Consider the following 13,797-nt stretch of genomic DNA (forward strand, 5'->3'; position numbering starts at 1 on the left):
CTCTCTGGCTCTTCCAATCTGTTTGTATTCCCTTTTGTGATGTTTCTCTGAACCTTAGGTACAATAGCTGTGCTGCAAGTGTGTGTACTCAGGCTGGGGTACTCATAATCTGTTGATACCTGCATTGTGTCTAGTTGTGGTTTTTTGTAATGATTTTCATTATTTAAAGAGAGAGGAATCTTTGATAAAGGTTGATTGTTACACCTATTTGTGCATTTTAGAATGCAGTTAGGAATTATGCTGATCTAGTAAAGTAACAGTGGCATGTTCTCTTCTAAGATCTTGATCTTACTAGTCCTGGGATGTTAGCTAGGTTTTTAGTACCAGGCATGATTTTCAACCTATTGAATGGGTGTTAAATGCAATTAGACAGCTGTTAGTCACAATCAAAATACGAATGTTACCATTGCACTATTAAGGATAGCTTGCCAGCTTCCTTCCATAGTCTAGGTTTCATAGTACCAGATAATTCTAAATAAACAAAGAAAATTAATAATAATTTCAAGCTGTGATGCCTAGTGAACAACTTGTTCTTTTTAAGACTGAAGTTGATAGTGAAGGGACCAGCTTCCGTTTCTATGACCTTGTCCTAGATACTAGAAAGTCAGATGCCTGCCTTGTGACAAGGAACCAATCAGAAGTTAGCTGGTGGTGCTATGCTCTATGACTCTGGGTGTGCTTTAAGGACAAGCACACAGCAATGACGTAGAGAGCATAGCAACTACCCTGGGAGGGCCTAACAATAGCTCTTATTCAAAAGCTGATAGTATCTCTGCATACAGGAAGATGTCTATGGATTTTTGTGATAGGTTTTGAATACCATTAGAGATTCCCTCCATATTTCTTCATTTCAAAAAACTGGAAGAAACGAACTCACTGATATATTAATTTTTACATAAACCCTCTTGATACATTGATTTATTTTACAAACATTGCCATTTACATGTATTTGACCTTCATTTAATGAAAAGATATCACAATAAGACTTTCTTGTGGTTTTTTTTTGTGTGTTTGCTTATGTGTTTGCTTGTGTGTGTATGTGTGTGTGTGTGTGTGTGTGTGTGTGTGTGTGTGTGTGTATACAGCATTCCTTGCAATTTAATCCCTAAAAGGCCTGAAAGAAGATTTTTAATGACTATTTCCAAATCCTGTGATCTCTAAGGTAGAGGAAACTAGGATTTGACCTGCCAAGATTTTTTACTGATCCTTTTTTCTTTCTCAAGTGATACATCTTTAAACTTTTATACCACGTGATTTTATAATCCTTTACTTTACTTTCCCTATTTATCTATTAACCTCCGCATCCAAAGACTAAATTTAAATTTATTCTACAGTATGAATATTTGCTTAAAATTTTGTGCTATTATATTCAGGGATACTTGCATTTTATGAAGTTCCATTTAATCATGGGATAAGATTTTCATAGTAGCATCAGTGACATTATGCATATGGCATTGTTTTGAAAGAATAATGGTTTTCTCATTGTCAAATAACAGCAGTGTGTGCTGACAGTTCCATAATTGAGTACTCTGTGCTATATAATGTGTTAGTGCACATGAAAAGACATGGGAAGGAAGGAAGTAAAGATCATGGCATACACGGCTACAAGTAAGCACAACATATGAATTAAGAAAGTTGAAACAAAATGAGAAACTTATGTTCTATTTGATCTTGGATTAGTTCCTTCTCCATAAGCATTTACATTACTTCATAAATCAAAGTGTAAAATTTACAATTATCATTTTAAGATTCATTATTATTCTTGCATAATGGACGTTTTGTAGATAATAAAGTATTCAATTTCTCCAAATCTGATTCGAAAAATTTGAATAAATAATAATTACTTTTTAAAAGCCGAAGGTCCTTTATAGAAGGTCAGTGTGTCCTCACATTTTTGAGATTCTCTTACAGTCTAAGCCATGTGTTTCTACAGAGTTTGTAGAGCTCTGCAGAAGTTGAGCATCTGGCTCTTTGCCTGAGCATCTGATGTTATCTCAAGAGAAATTATATAAATCAAAGACAGACATAGAAGGGTCTCTTTAAATAATATATATTATTTTTAAGACAAGAAGAGGAAAAGATGACAGGAAATAGTTATCTTAAGTTTGGAACCAATAAAATGTTTAAATAAAATATGCCGGTTTTAAGATTTATTTTTCATTATTTATAGATTTGTTTTTTATGCAGCTGGTGTTCTGCCTATAAGCTAAAAGATGGCACCATATCTCATTATGGATAGTTGTGAGCCACCATGTGGTTGCTGGGAATTGAACTCAAGACCTTGGAAGACAAGTCAGTGTTCTTAATTTCAGAGACATCTCTCCAGCCCCTAAATAATATAACATAAAAATAATATACACACACTTATGTATAGTGAATGTGAAAATGCACTGTATGAGCCCAGATGAATATCAGAGTTATTTCTTACTCTTATCCCACAGGTAGAACTTTGGCTACTAACTCTTTCCTTCCTCCACTTTTTCAGATATTTCAAAAAGTGTGAGGCCACGGCATAATTGCCAAAGCTGTTATCATTTGTTGCATCTGAATTCCCCAGAGTTTTTCACTATCTTGTGATCTGTGTTTACTGCTTAAATCCTAAGCTGATTGCCAGATACAATATCTATAGGATACATACTCATATATGTATATGTGTGTACTACACACACATTAAGTTTTATACATAGTTTACAATTTACCCATATAATGAAAATATCCATTAATATATTTAAGATATATTTTGTTTATGCAGTATACTTAATATTATGTTATGTATTTAATGTTTTCTAATTATAACATTATGTAGACTGGTTTGCACATCCAGATAATTGTGTAGACTATATATTTTATATATAATAATATAACATATATTATATATAAAATATATTACATATATATTGTCATAGTCCTTTTGTATCTTTCTTTTCTTTCCGGTTATTTGGTCTCTCATTTCCCTAATTTTTAAAATCTAGAAATGAAATTACTACCTTTGAGAAATAGTATGGGTTTGAGTCACCTGATATAAGTGGTGCAAATACAAGAGTTTCCTTGTTCAAAGCTGACTCTGTAGCATTGGAATTTTGATGGATCCACAAAGCATTAAATGAATGTCAGAGTGAGATATAAACATAACAATACCATCTAATGAAGAACCATGTATGCCATCTTTTGTTCTTGAAGGGAGACACATGAGTCTTCTTATCAATAAATTCTAAAGTTAAAGAATCCATGTGGAATTTAGGTTTTGAAAAGCCACAGTTTATACTAAGTGAAGGTATTATATTTTTTTGTATTTCAGATGTATTTATTTTGTTAGTTTTGAAATATATGTCTGTGTTGGCATATATATGCATATATGTGTAGGTTGAAGCATGTCACAGCTGGTGTATGGAGGTAAGAAATTTGTGTATTTCAGAAATCAAATTCCGGTCACAGCTTCACAGTAATTCCTTTACTACTGATCTATCTTGCTGACCCGAGGATTGGGTTTTATCATGCATCCCTGAATCTCAAAGAGTGTCCTATTCATAGTATGCATAATTTTAGTCTGATTAATTCAAAGACATTTTGGGAAAATGATCTATCTGAACAGTTGTGTGCTTACTTTTTTATAAATTTTCTAATGGACACCATGAAATGAATAACACCCAGCAATTTTCAGATGCTTACTACATACGAAATTTGTTTTCTTATGCCCATTATCTTAGATGTGAAGTCTTTGCTTTCTTTCAAGTTTGGTAATTTTAATATTCAATATTAATTAAATGATAATATTTAACCCACTGCTAAGTTTGCTTTCTGATTCGTTATCTACTGCCGTCATCCCACCTATATCTCTTCTGTTCAAGACAATCACAGCTAAATGTTGAAATAACAGCATGATGCATTAAATGACAGATGTATAGGCAAAAGTCATATCTCTGAAAATTGCTAAATTACTAAAGTAACTCAATATCTAATAAAGGTATAACAATACACAATAAAATAAGAATTAATGGGTTTTGTATGACAGTATATGCCGATGACAAATGCATAATTGTTTTAATTAACTGTAAGATATAAATTGTATTCATCAAATCAGGAAAAGGGCAACAATTCCTACTCTATCATCATTAAACATTGTACTCAAAAATTTAACTAAAGAGGTAAGAGAAATTAATCACAGATGTGAGAATAGGACAAGATCCAAAGACCTCTCCCATTGAAATGATCCTCGTCTGTGTTCTCCTGGAATTAGAGGTGCCCAGATTATGCTTTAAAAGTTTTATCAGATCTTTATAGATCAAAACTCATTAATAGGTATGAAAATGTCAGTAAGCCAAATGAGGTATGGAACTCTTAAAATGAGATAGATTTCAAATAATTTTTCAGTAAATTATTGAGTTGGAATGATTGACTCATCATGTTTGTCATGTATTCCAACATGGCTGCCTGTACCTAGAGATACGGACATCAAGCATTACTTTGAACATTGGATATCATCAAAGAGGATACATAGCTTTGAGCAAAGCAGCTCCATTGATGAATAAAACACTGACTTGCCAGTAGCCAGACAGTGAGTATATAGGCAGGGCTATGAGACAAGGAGAATTCTGGGGAGACAATAAGGAGAGTGAGCCATCAGGGAGATGCCATGTAGCCACCAAGGGAGTAACAGATCTGGGCATCCTCAGGTATCCAAGACCATGTGAAAATACTTAGATGAATAGAAATCGGTTAATAATTAAGAGGGAACTAGCCAATAAGAAGCCTGAGCCATCAGCAAAATAGTTTTAAGTAATATAAGCCATTGTGTGTTTATTTAGTACTGAAGGATGGTGGGACCAGGTGGGAAAGAAACTTGATCTACAGGGAGGCAGGGGCAAGAAGAGAAGGAGTAGAAGGAGGAGCCTTTATCTTTTAGCTCTGTCATATTCCAGCACTCTAACCAGCCAGGGCATGATTGCTAATGACCAAAAACTGAGGTGTGCCATTGTATTCTCTGCATTGAAAAAGTACTATTACATTGGGAAATGTCAATTATGGTAAAACTGTTCCAAAGTAGACTAAAGATGAGGCTCAACTTCTATTATACAAACAAGCACATTGCAACACCATTTCTACACTTATCACATCACTTGCTTATGAAGCTGTACAGTAAAAGCAGGTCACAAAAATGCATTCTGGGATTATCAACACATAATGGCTGCTTACACTCTGAATAATGATATATTTTTATAGTTCACCTGGCACCAGCTTCTACATTCCAGCCCTGATATGAATGTATTTGTACAAACATATTTAATTGAGCATTATTTACAATTACAAAAATTAAGAAACTGAAAACCTTAGACATCAACATGTGGAAGATTCCTTCATTAAAAGATGGTGCATTTTTCTGTGCAGACAAATACCCAATCAGGAAGACCTTTTTGAGCTAATCTAGACTGCCATTTCAAGAATGCATAACCTTGGGTCATTGTGTCACCCAGCAGATGATGTGCTTGTCACCAAACTTGACAGTCTGAGTTGGATTCACAGAACCCATCTAGTAGAAGATAAGAAGCCAAGTCCTGTAAGTCCTCTGGTCCCCACATACGTGCTATGGCATCTGCACCTACACCTTACTCATCTACCCAACTATAACCCTTCTATACTCAATAAATTAATAAATATATGCTCCTCAGTTAGAGCTGTCAATTTCACATACCCTATTATCAACTAGAGTCTTCATGAGGAATTATCTAGATCATGTGGCTCTGTGGTCATGTTTATGCTAGTTGATGTAGGAAGACCCAGCCCATTGTGAGACACCATTTTATGGGGTGTGTCTGAGCTATATCAGAGAGAAGAAAATTAACCAAATACAAATAATCAGGCAGCATGGATGCATGAACTTCTCTCTGCTCTTGACTGAGGATGTGATGGCCAAGTGTCCCAATTCTTGTACTGATTTCCTGAAATGATGTGCTGATACCCAGAATGGTAAGGTAAATAAAACCTTCCTCTTCTGAGTTTTTTCATGGTCAGAGTATTCTATCACAGTCAACACAGATGAAACCAGAACAAAATATAATTTAAAAAGATCTTGAGAATAACTTACATGTGACAAGGAAGCAGGCAGCTAAGTGTCTCTTTTAAATGTGCAGCTACCTGTTCACATATCAAGGAAAGGAAAACAGCTCACAGTGAATGAAAATTTAAAAAATTAGAAATAAAAACTACTCACTGCTCAGAGTCATCTGACACAAGCAACCTGCATGCCGGACCAAGTTCAGTGGCAGGATACGACACACTGAGACCCGGAGACAACTCTGCCTCCAACTGCCAGCCTGGCAGGACACGGCACGCCTGAACACTGCTGACTCCAGGGTAACAGTGACACCTCCATCCACGAGAAGAGGACCAACATCAGAGTATTGGATCTGTTTGCATCTACCAGAAGGGAACCGTGGTCCCACACTCACCAGGAGAACAAGAAAGTCTTGCTACACCCACCAGAAGAAAGGATGAGAAGAGGAAAATGTAAAAGCACATCCAACAACAGAAAACCCAATATGACACCACTGGAGACTAGGAACCATACACCAGTAAGACCTGAACATCATGATGCAGATGAACCAGAAGAGAATGCCTTAAAAACATCTTCATGAAAATGATAGAGGACCTCAAAGAGGACATGAGAAAATCCCTTAAAGAAATGGAAGAAAAAACTAACCAAAAAATACAAGATATCAACCAATCTCTCAAGGAAACAGTTCAAGACCTAAAACCTGAAATAGAGACAATAATAAAGCACAATCTGAGGGAATGCTGGAAATAGAAAAGCTGGGTAAACAATCAGGAACTACAGATGTAAGCATAACCAACAGAATACAAGAGATGGAAGAGAGAATCTCAGGAGTTGAAGACACACTAGTGGAAATAGATTCACCAACCAAAAAAAAATCTTAAGTCCAACAAATCCCTATCACAAAATATCCAGGACATATGAGATACCGTGAGAAGACCAAACCTAAGAATAATAGGTAGAAGAAGGTGAAGAAATAAAACTCAAAGGCACAGAAAACATATTCAACAAAATCATAGAAGAAAACTTTCCCAACCTAAAGAAAGACATGCCAATGAAAATACAAGAAGCCTACAGAACACCAAATAGACTGAACCAAAAAAAAGGTCACCTTGTGACATAATAATCAAAACACCAAACATATACAACAAAGAAAAAATATTAAGAGCAGCAAAGGAAAAAGGTCAAGTAACCTATAAAGGCAAACCTATCAGAATCACACCTGCCTTTTCCTTGGAAACTCTGAAAGCCAGAAGGTCCTGGATAGATATTCTAACTACACTAACAGACCATGGATGCCAGCCCAGACCACTATACCCAGCAAAGCTTTCAATCATTATAGATGGAGAAAACAAGATATTCCATGACAAAACCAGATTCAAACTATACATATCCACCAATCCAGCCCTACAGAAAATACTGGAAGGAAAACTGCAACCCAGGGAAGTTAACTACAACAAAAAAAATATAGGCAATAGGTAACCCCACTTTACCAACAGCCAAAAGGAAAAAGGGACAGAATCCCACACATAACATCACCACCATCACCAAATCAAAAACAAACAAGAATAAACAATCATCAATGGTCATTAACATGCATCAACATTAATGGTCTTAACTACCCTATAAAAAGACACACATTAGCAGAATGGATAAGAAGACAGAATCCTTCCTTCTGCTGCATACATGAAACTAACCACAACCTCAAGAATTAAATGTTTGGGAAAGGCCTTCCAATCAAATGGACCCAAGAAACAAGTGGTGGTAGCAATCCTAATATCCAATAAATTGGACTTTAAACTAAAATCAGTCAAAAGAGATGAAGAAGGTCATTTCCTACTCATCACAGGAGAAATCAATCAAGATGAAGTCTTAATTCTGAACAATTATGCCCCAAATACAAAGTCATCCACGTTTGTAAAAGAAACATGACTAAAACTCCAATCACACATAAAACCACACACACTTATAGTGGGAGGTTTCAACACCCCACTCTCACCACTGGACAGGAACACCAGACAGAAACTTAACAAGAAACCAAAGAACTAATAGAAGTTATGGCGCAATTGGACTTAACAGATATCTATAGAATATTCCACCCAAATACAAAACAATTTACCTTCTTCTCAGCGCCACATGGAACTATCTCTAAAATCAACAACATACTTGGCAACATAGCAAACCTCAACAGGTACAAAAAAATTGAAATAACCCCCTGTGTCTTATCAGACCACCATGATTTAAAAATTGGAATTCAACAACAACATGAACTACAGAAAGCCTATAAACTCATGGAAATTAAGTAACCCCAATTGCAGAATTCATGGGTCCAGGAAGAAATAAAAAAAGAAATTAAAGATTTCCTAGAATTCAATGAAAATACAGACACAACATATCAAAACCTATGGGATACTTTGAAAGCAGTCCTAAGAGGAAAGTTCATAGCAATAAATGCCCACATGAAGAAATAGGAGAATAATCACACTAGAAAATTAACAGCACAAATGAAAGCTTTAGAAAACAAAGAAGCCAATACACCCCAGAGGAGCAGACACCAGGAAATAATCAAATTGAGGGCTGAAATCAATAAAATGGAAACTAGGAGAACAATACAAAAAATCAATATAACAAAAAGTTGGTTCTTGGAGAAAATCAACAAGATAGACAAACCTTTATCCAAACTTACCAAACAATAAAGAGTGAACATGCAAATTCATAAAATCAGGAATGAAAAGGGGGACATAACAACAGACACAGAGGAAATCCAGAGAGTCACCAGGTCATACTTTGAAAACCTATATTACTCAAAATTTGAAAATGTAAAGGAAATGGACAATTTTCTGGACATATTTCACTTTCCAAAATTAAATCAAGAACAGATAAGCAACTTAAATAGACCTATAACCTCTAATGAAATTGAAGCAGTCATCAGAAGTCTCCCAACTAAAAAAAGCCCAGGGCCAGATGGCTTCAGTGCAGAATCCTACCAGAAATTCAAAGTACAGGTAATACCAATTCTCCTCAAAGTATTCCACACAATAGAAGCAGAAGGGTCATTACCAAACTCTTTTTATGAGGTTTCAATAACCTTGATACCCAAGCCACACAAAGACACAACTAAGAAAGAAAACTACAGATCAATATCCCTCATGAACATTGATGCAAAAATTTTCAATAAAATATTGGTAAATTGAATCCAAGAACACATCCAAGAAATTATTCATCCTGATCAAGTAGGCTTCATCCCAGGGATGCAAGGAAGGTTCAACATACAAAAATCCATCAATGTAATCCACCATATAAACAGACTGAGGAAAAAAAGTCACATGATCATCTCACTAAATGCCAAAAAAGCCTTTGACAAAATCCAACACCCCTTCATGATAAAGGTCCTGGAGAAATCAGGGATAACAGGAACATGCCTCAACATAATAAAAGCAATATACAGCAAGCCAACAGCCAACATCAAATTAAATGGAAAGAAACGCAATGCAATTCCTCTAAAATCAGGTACAAGACAAGGCTGTCCACTCTCTACATACCTTTTCAATATTGTCCTTGAAGTTCTAGCTAGAGCAATAAGACAACAAAAGGAGATCAAGGGAATGCAAATCAGAAAGGAAGAAGTCAAACTCTCACTATTTGCAGATGATATGATAGTCTACATAAGTGACCTGAAAACTCAACCAGGGAACTCCTACAGCTGATAAACAACTTCAGCAAAGTGGCAGGATACAAGATTAACTCAAAACAATCTGTAGCCCTACTATATACAGATAACACATTGGTGGAGAAAGAAACCAGAGAAGCATCACCCATTACACTTGCCACAAACAACATAAAATACCTTGGAATAACAGTAACCAAAAAAGTAAAAGACCTGTGCCATAAGAATTTTGAGTCTCTAAAGAAACAAAATAAAGAAGATACCTGAAAATGGAAAGATCTCCCATGCTCTTTGATAGGCAGGATCAACATAGTAAAAATGGCAATCTTGCCAAAAGCAATCTACAGATTCAATGCAATCCCCATCAAAATCCCAAAAAAATTCTTCACTGACCTTGAAATAACAATTCTCAACTTTATATGGAGAAACAAAAGACCCAGAATAGCCAAAACGACCCTGTACAATAGAGGAACTTTTGGAGCATCACCATCCCTAACTTTAATCTCTATTACAGAGCTATAGTCCTGAAAACAGCTTGGTATTGACACAAAAATAGTCATGTAGACCAATGGATTAGTGTTGAAAACCCTGATATTAACCCACACACCTAGGAACACCTGGTTTTTGACAAACAATACAAATATATACACTGGAACAAAGAGAACATCTTCAACAAATGGTGCTGTCATAACTGGATGCAAACATGTAGAAGACTACAGATAGACCCAAGCCTTTCGCTCTGCACATAACTTAAGTCAAAATGGATCAAAGAACTCAACATAAACCCAGCCACACTGAACCTACTAGAAGATAAATTGGGAAATACCCTTGAATTTATTGATACAGGAGACTGCTTCCTGAACATAACACCAGTAGCGCAGACACTGAAATCAACAATTAATAAATGGGACCTCCTGAAACTGAGAAGCTTCTGTAAGGCAAAGGACATAGTCAGCAAGACAAAATGACAGCCCATAGACTGGGAAAAGATATTCACCAACCCCACATCTGACAGAGGGATGATCTCCAAAATATACAAAGAACTCAAGAAGCTAGTCTCCAAAACACCAAACAATCCAATTAAAAAATAGGGTACAGAAGTAAATAGACAATTCTCAATAGAGGAATCTAAAATGGCTGAAAGACACATAAGAAAGTGTTCAACATCCTTAGCCATCAGGGAAATGCAAGTCAAAACAACTCTGAGATACCATCTTACTCTGTCAGAATGGCTAAAATCAAAAACACCAATGACAGTTTATGCTGGAGAGGATGCGGAGAAAGAGGAATACTCCTTCACTGCTGGCGGGAGTGCCAACTTGTACAGCCACTTTGGAAATCAGTATGGTGACTCCTTCAAGAAAGTTGGAATGCATCTACCACAAGATCCAGCAATTCCACTCCTAGGCATATACCCAAAAGAAGCACATTCATACAACAAGGACATCTGTTCAACCATGTTCATAGCAGCATTATTTGTAATAGCCAGAAACTGGAAGCAGCCTACATTCCCCTAAACTGAAGAATGGATAGATAAAATGTGGTACATTTACACAATGGAGTACTACTCAGCCGAAAAAAACAATGGAATCTTGAAATTTGCAGGAAAATGGATGGAACTCGAAGAAACCATTCTGAGTGAGGTAACCCAATCACAAAAAGATAAAAATAATATGTACTCACTCATATGTGGATTTTAGACATAGAGTAAGGGATTACCATCCTACAATCCACACTGCCAGAGATACTAGTAAACAAAGAAGACCCTAAAAGAGACAAACTTTGTCCCGTGGAGAAGGGGAAAGGGTCACCATCCCCTGAGCAAATTGTGAACATGGGAAGAGGGGGCAGGAAGCTATGAGAATGAGAAGGGAAGAAAAGGAAGGATGCAGAGGTCAGAGAAATTTTGAGTCAGGTGTAGATTAGAAGAAAGGACATATGACAGGTAGGATTTTAGTTGAGGGGGTGGTAGAGGAGGAAGGGTGGGAGAAGGGAACTGGATCGTCATGTAATTCAATCTTGTTTGTAATTCAAATATATAAAAAATATATATGTAAAAAAACTACCAGTCTAGTTCTAAATGATGCCACTGATATCCAGAGAGAGACCCTGCCTACAGACAAGGGTAGAGATGGTGTGAAATAGGTGACAGGTACAATTGCCTGATGCACAACAAGCCATCATGTCTACTTCCACTGGGGAGAGAGACACCACAGTGGATGCTGGCTTATCACAAATACTTTGTGAAGGAAAGTAGGTAATATTCCTTGAGATCAGTAGAGGCAAGCTGGTTACTGACTTACTTGAGCTTAGCCCAGTCAATCAATGTGCCCACAAGCCATGTACACTAGCAACAATAAACCTTCCCAGTGACATCATTTCCTGCCTCTGGTCAGGCTTTAACTATGGTGATATTTCCACCACCCTTGGCTAGTAGAAGCTAGTGATATAAACTAATAAATTCCACAGGTTTTTAATCTATTAGTCACAGGATGGCATGTCTCATACAGAGATGGCCAAAATTTTGATAGTGAGGTAAAGCTATCAAAGATAAGGTGATTAGACCTTTATCATCATTCTAATCTCTCTGTATCAAAACAGTTCTAGTGAGTGAATCAATCCTTTCATACACAGCTTCTTTCCAGAATTCCCTTTCATAAAACAAATAGAAAAAAATTAAAAACTACTAATATTATTAATTTAGTATTAAACATCAGTAGCGTGGCATAGGTTAAAAATATCATATTAAATATCATAATATATTTATGCATGCTAATGAAAGGACCAGCTCCTCATTTCAGCAGCCATGACAGTAACATGTGCTCTCCATGACCTTGCCTTGGTCACTAAGAGGTCAGATGCCTGCCTCGTTGCAAGGAACCAATCAGAAGTTAGCTGGTGGTGCTATGCTTTATGGCTCTCTGTGTGTTTTATAGACAAGTGCACAGCAATGATGCACAGAGCATAGCAACCACCCTGGGAAGGCCTATGGGCCATAACAACCAATTGGCCAATCAACACAGGGCAAGCCCTCCAAGCCTGGAGGCACACCAATCCTGAGCCTGTGCATACCCCTAGACACTCCCCTTATGCTGCCCTACAAGATCTCTCTGCAGCTGGTTTGAGCTGTCTTTGCTAGCCATCCGCCACAGCGGGTGGGTGAAAGACCTGAGCTAACATGGGGTTAGCTCCTTAAACAACAATAAATCCTCATGCAGTTTGCCTGAAGCTTTCGAATCCGCCTGGTGATTGGGGTGACCTCGGTCCTGGGCTGGGACCCCCAGAGGCCTGAGTTTTCCTGGGGTATAACACTAAGATATAAATAAATGAATTAAAATAAAAATGTTTCATGCAATAGACCTCCATCCTAAGTGGGGCAGAAATGATGAAATAAAAGAAAACATCATTTGGAATTTATGAATAATTGATTTAGGACAGTCTCAGCAGTGGGCACCACTAGGTACTGAGGACAGACTTAATGAGAAACAACATATTTTATAGAAGTTCATAATATTTCTACAAAATAATTCAAAAGTATCAAACAGCAATTTTATAGCAAAGAAAATCTGGCAGAACCCACCATAAAAATGTGATTCAAGTTCACAACCTTCCTAATAGGAAAAAGAAGCATAATGACAGCAAATGACAAGCAGGGTAGGGCATAACCTCCTGGCTAACAAGATACTGGTCACCAACTCTTTGCCCAAACAAATAAAACAATCATCTGAATCTAGGTCTGAGGAATCAGGGGACTTTTCTAAGTATCTATCCTGTAGTGTACAAAATTGGCAGAGTCATGCAAGAAAAAACCAGGCTGAATGACAGCTGTTTAAAAGGTAGAACAGTGATGGTTCTCCCGGGTGGCCCAATAGCAGAGGCCTGAGCATCACCTAAGGGTTTGCTGTAAGTGAAAATTCAAGCACAACACTAATGTTTAACTGAATCACAGGCCTTTATGGTGAGTGTTTTCTTAAATCTCATTTTCTTCTCTGAAGCCTGCTACCCTACTAAAGGGTCTTAACAACTAACTGGAAAAAGGAAAAAAAAAAAAAATCCATGCTCAGAGATGGTCTTCTTTTAG

This window comes from Cricetulus griseus, chromosome 2 (assembly GCF_003668045.3).
Source record: "Cricetulus griseus strain 17A/GY chromosome 2, alternate assembly CriGri-PICRH-1.0, whole genome shotgun sequence".
In the NCBI taxonomy this organism is placed as follows: Eukaryota; Metazoa; Chordata; class Mammalia; order Rodentia; family Cricetidae; genus Cricetulus; species Cricetulus griseus.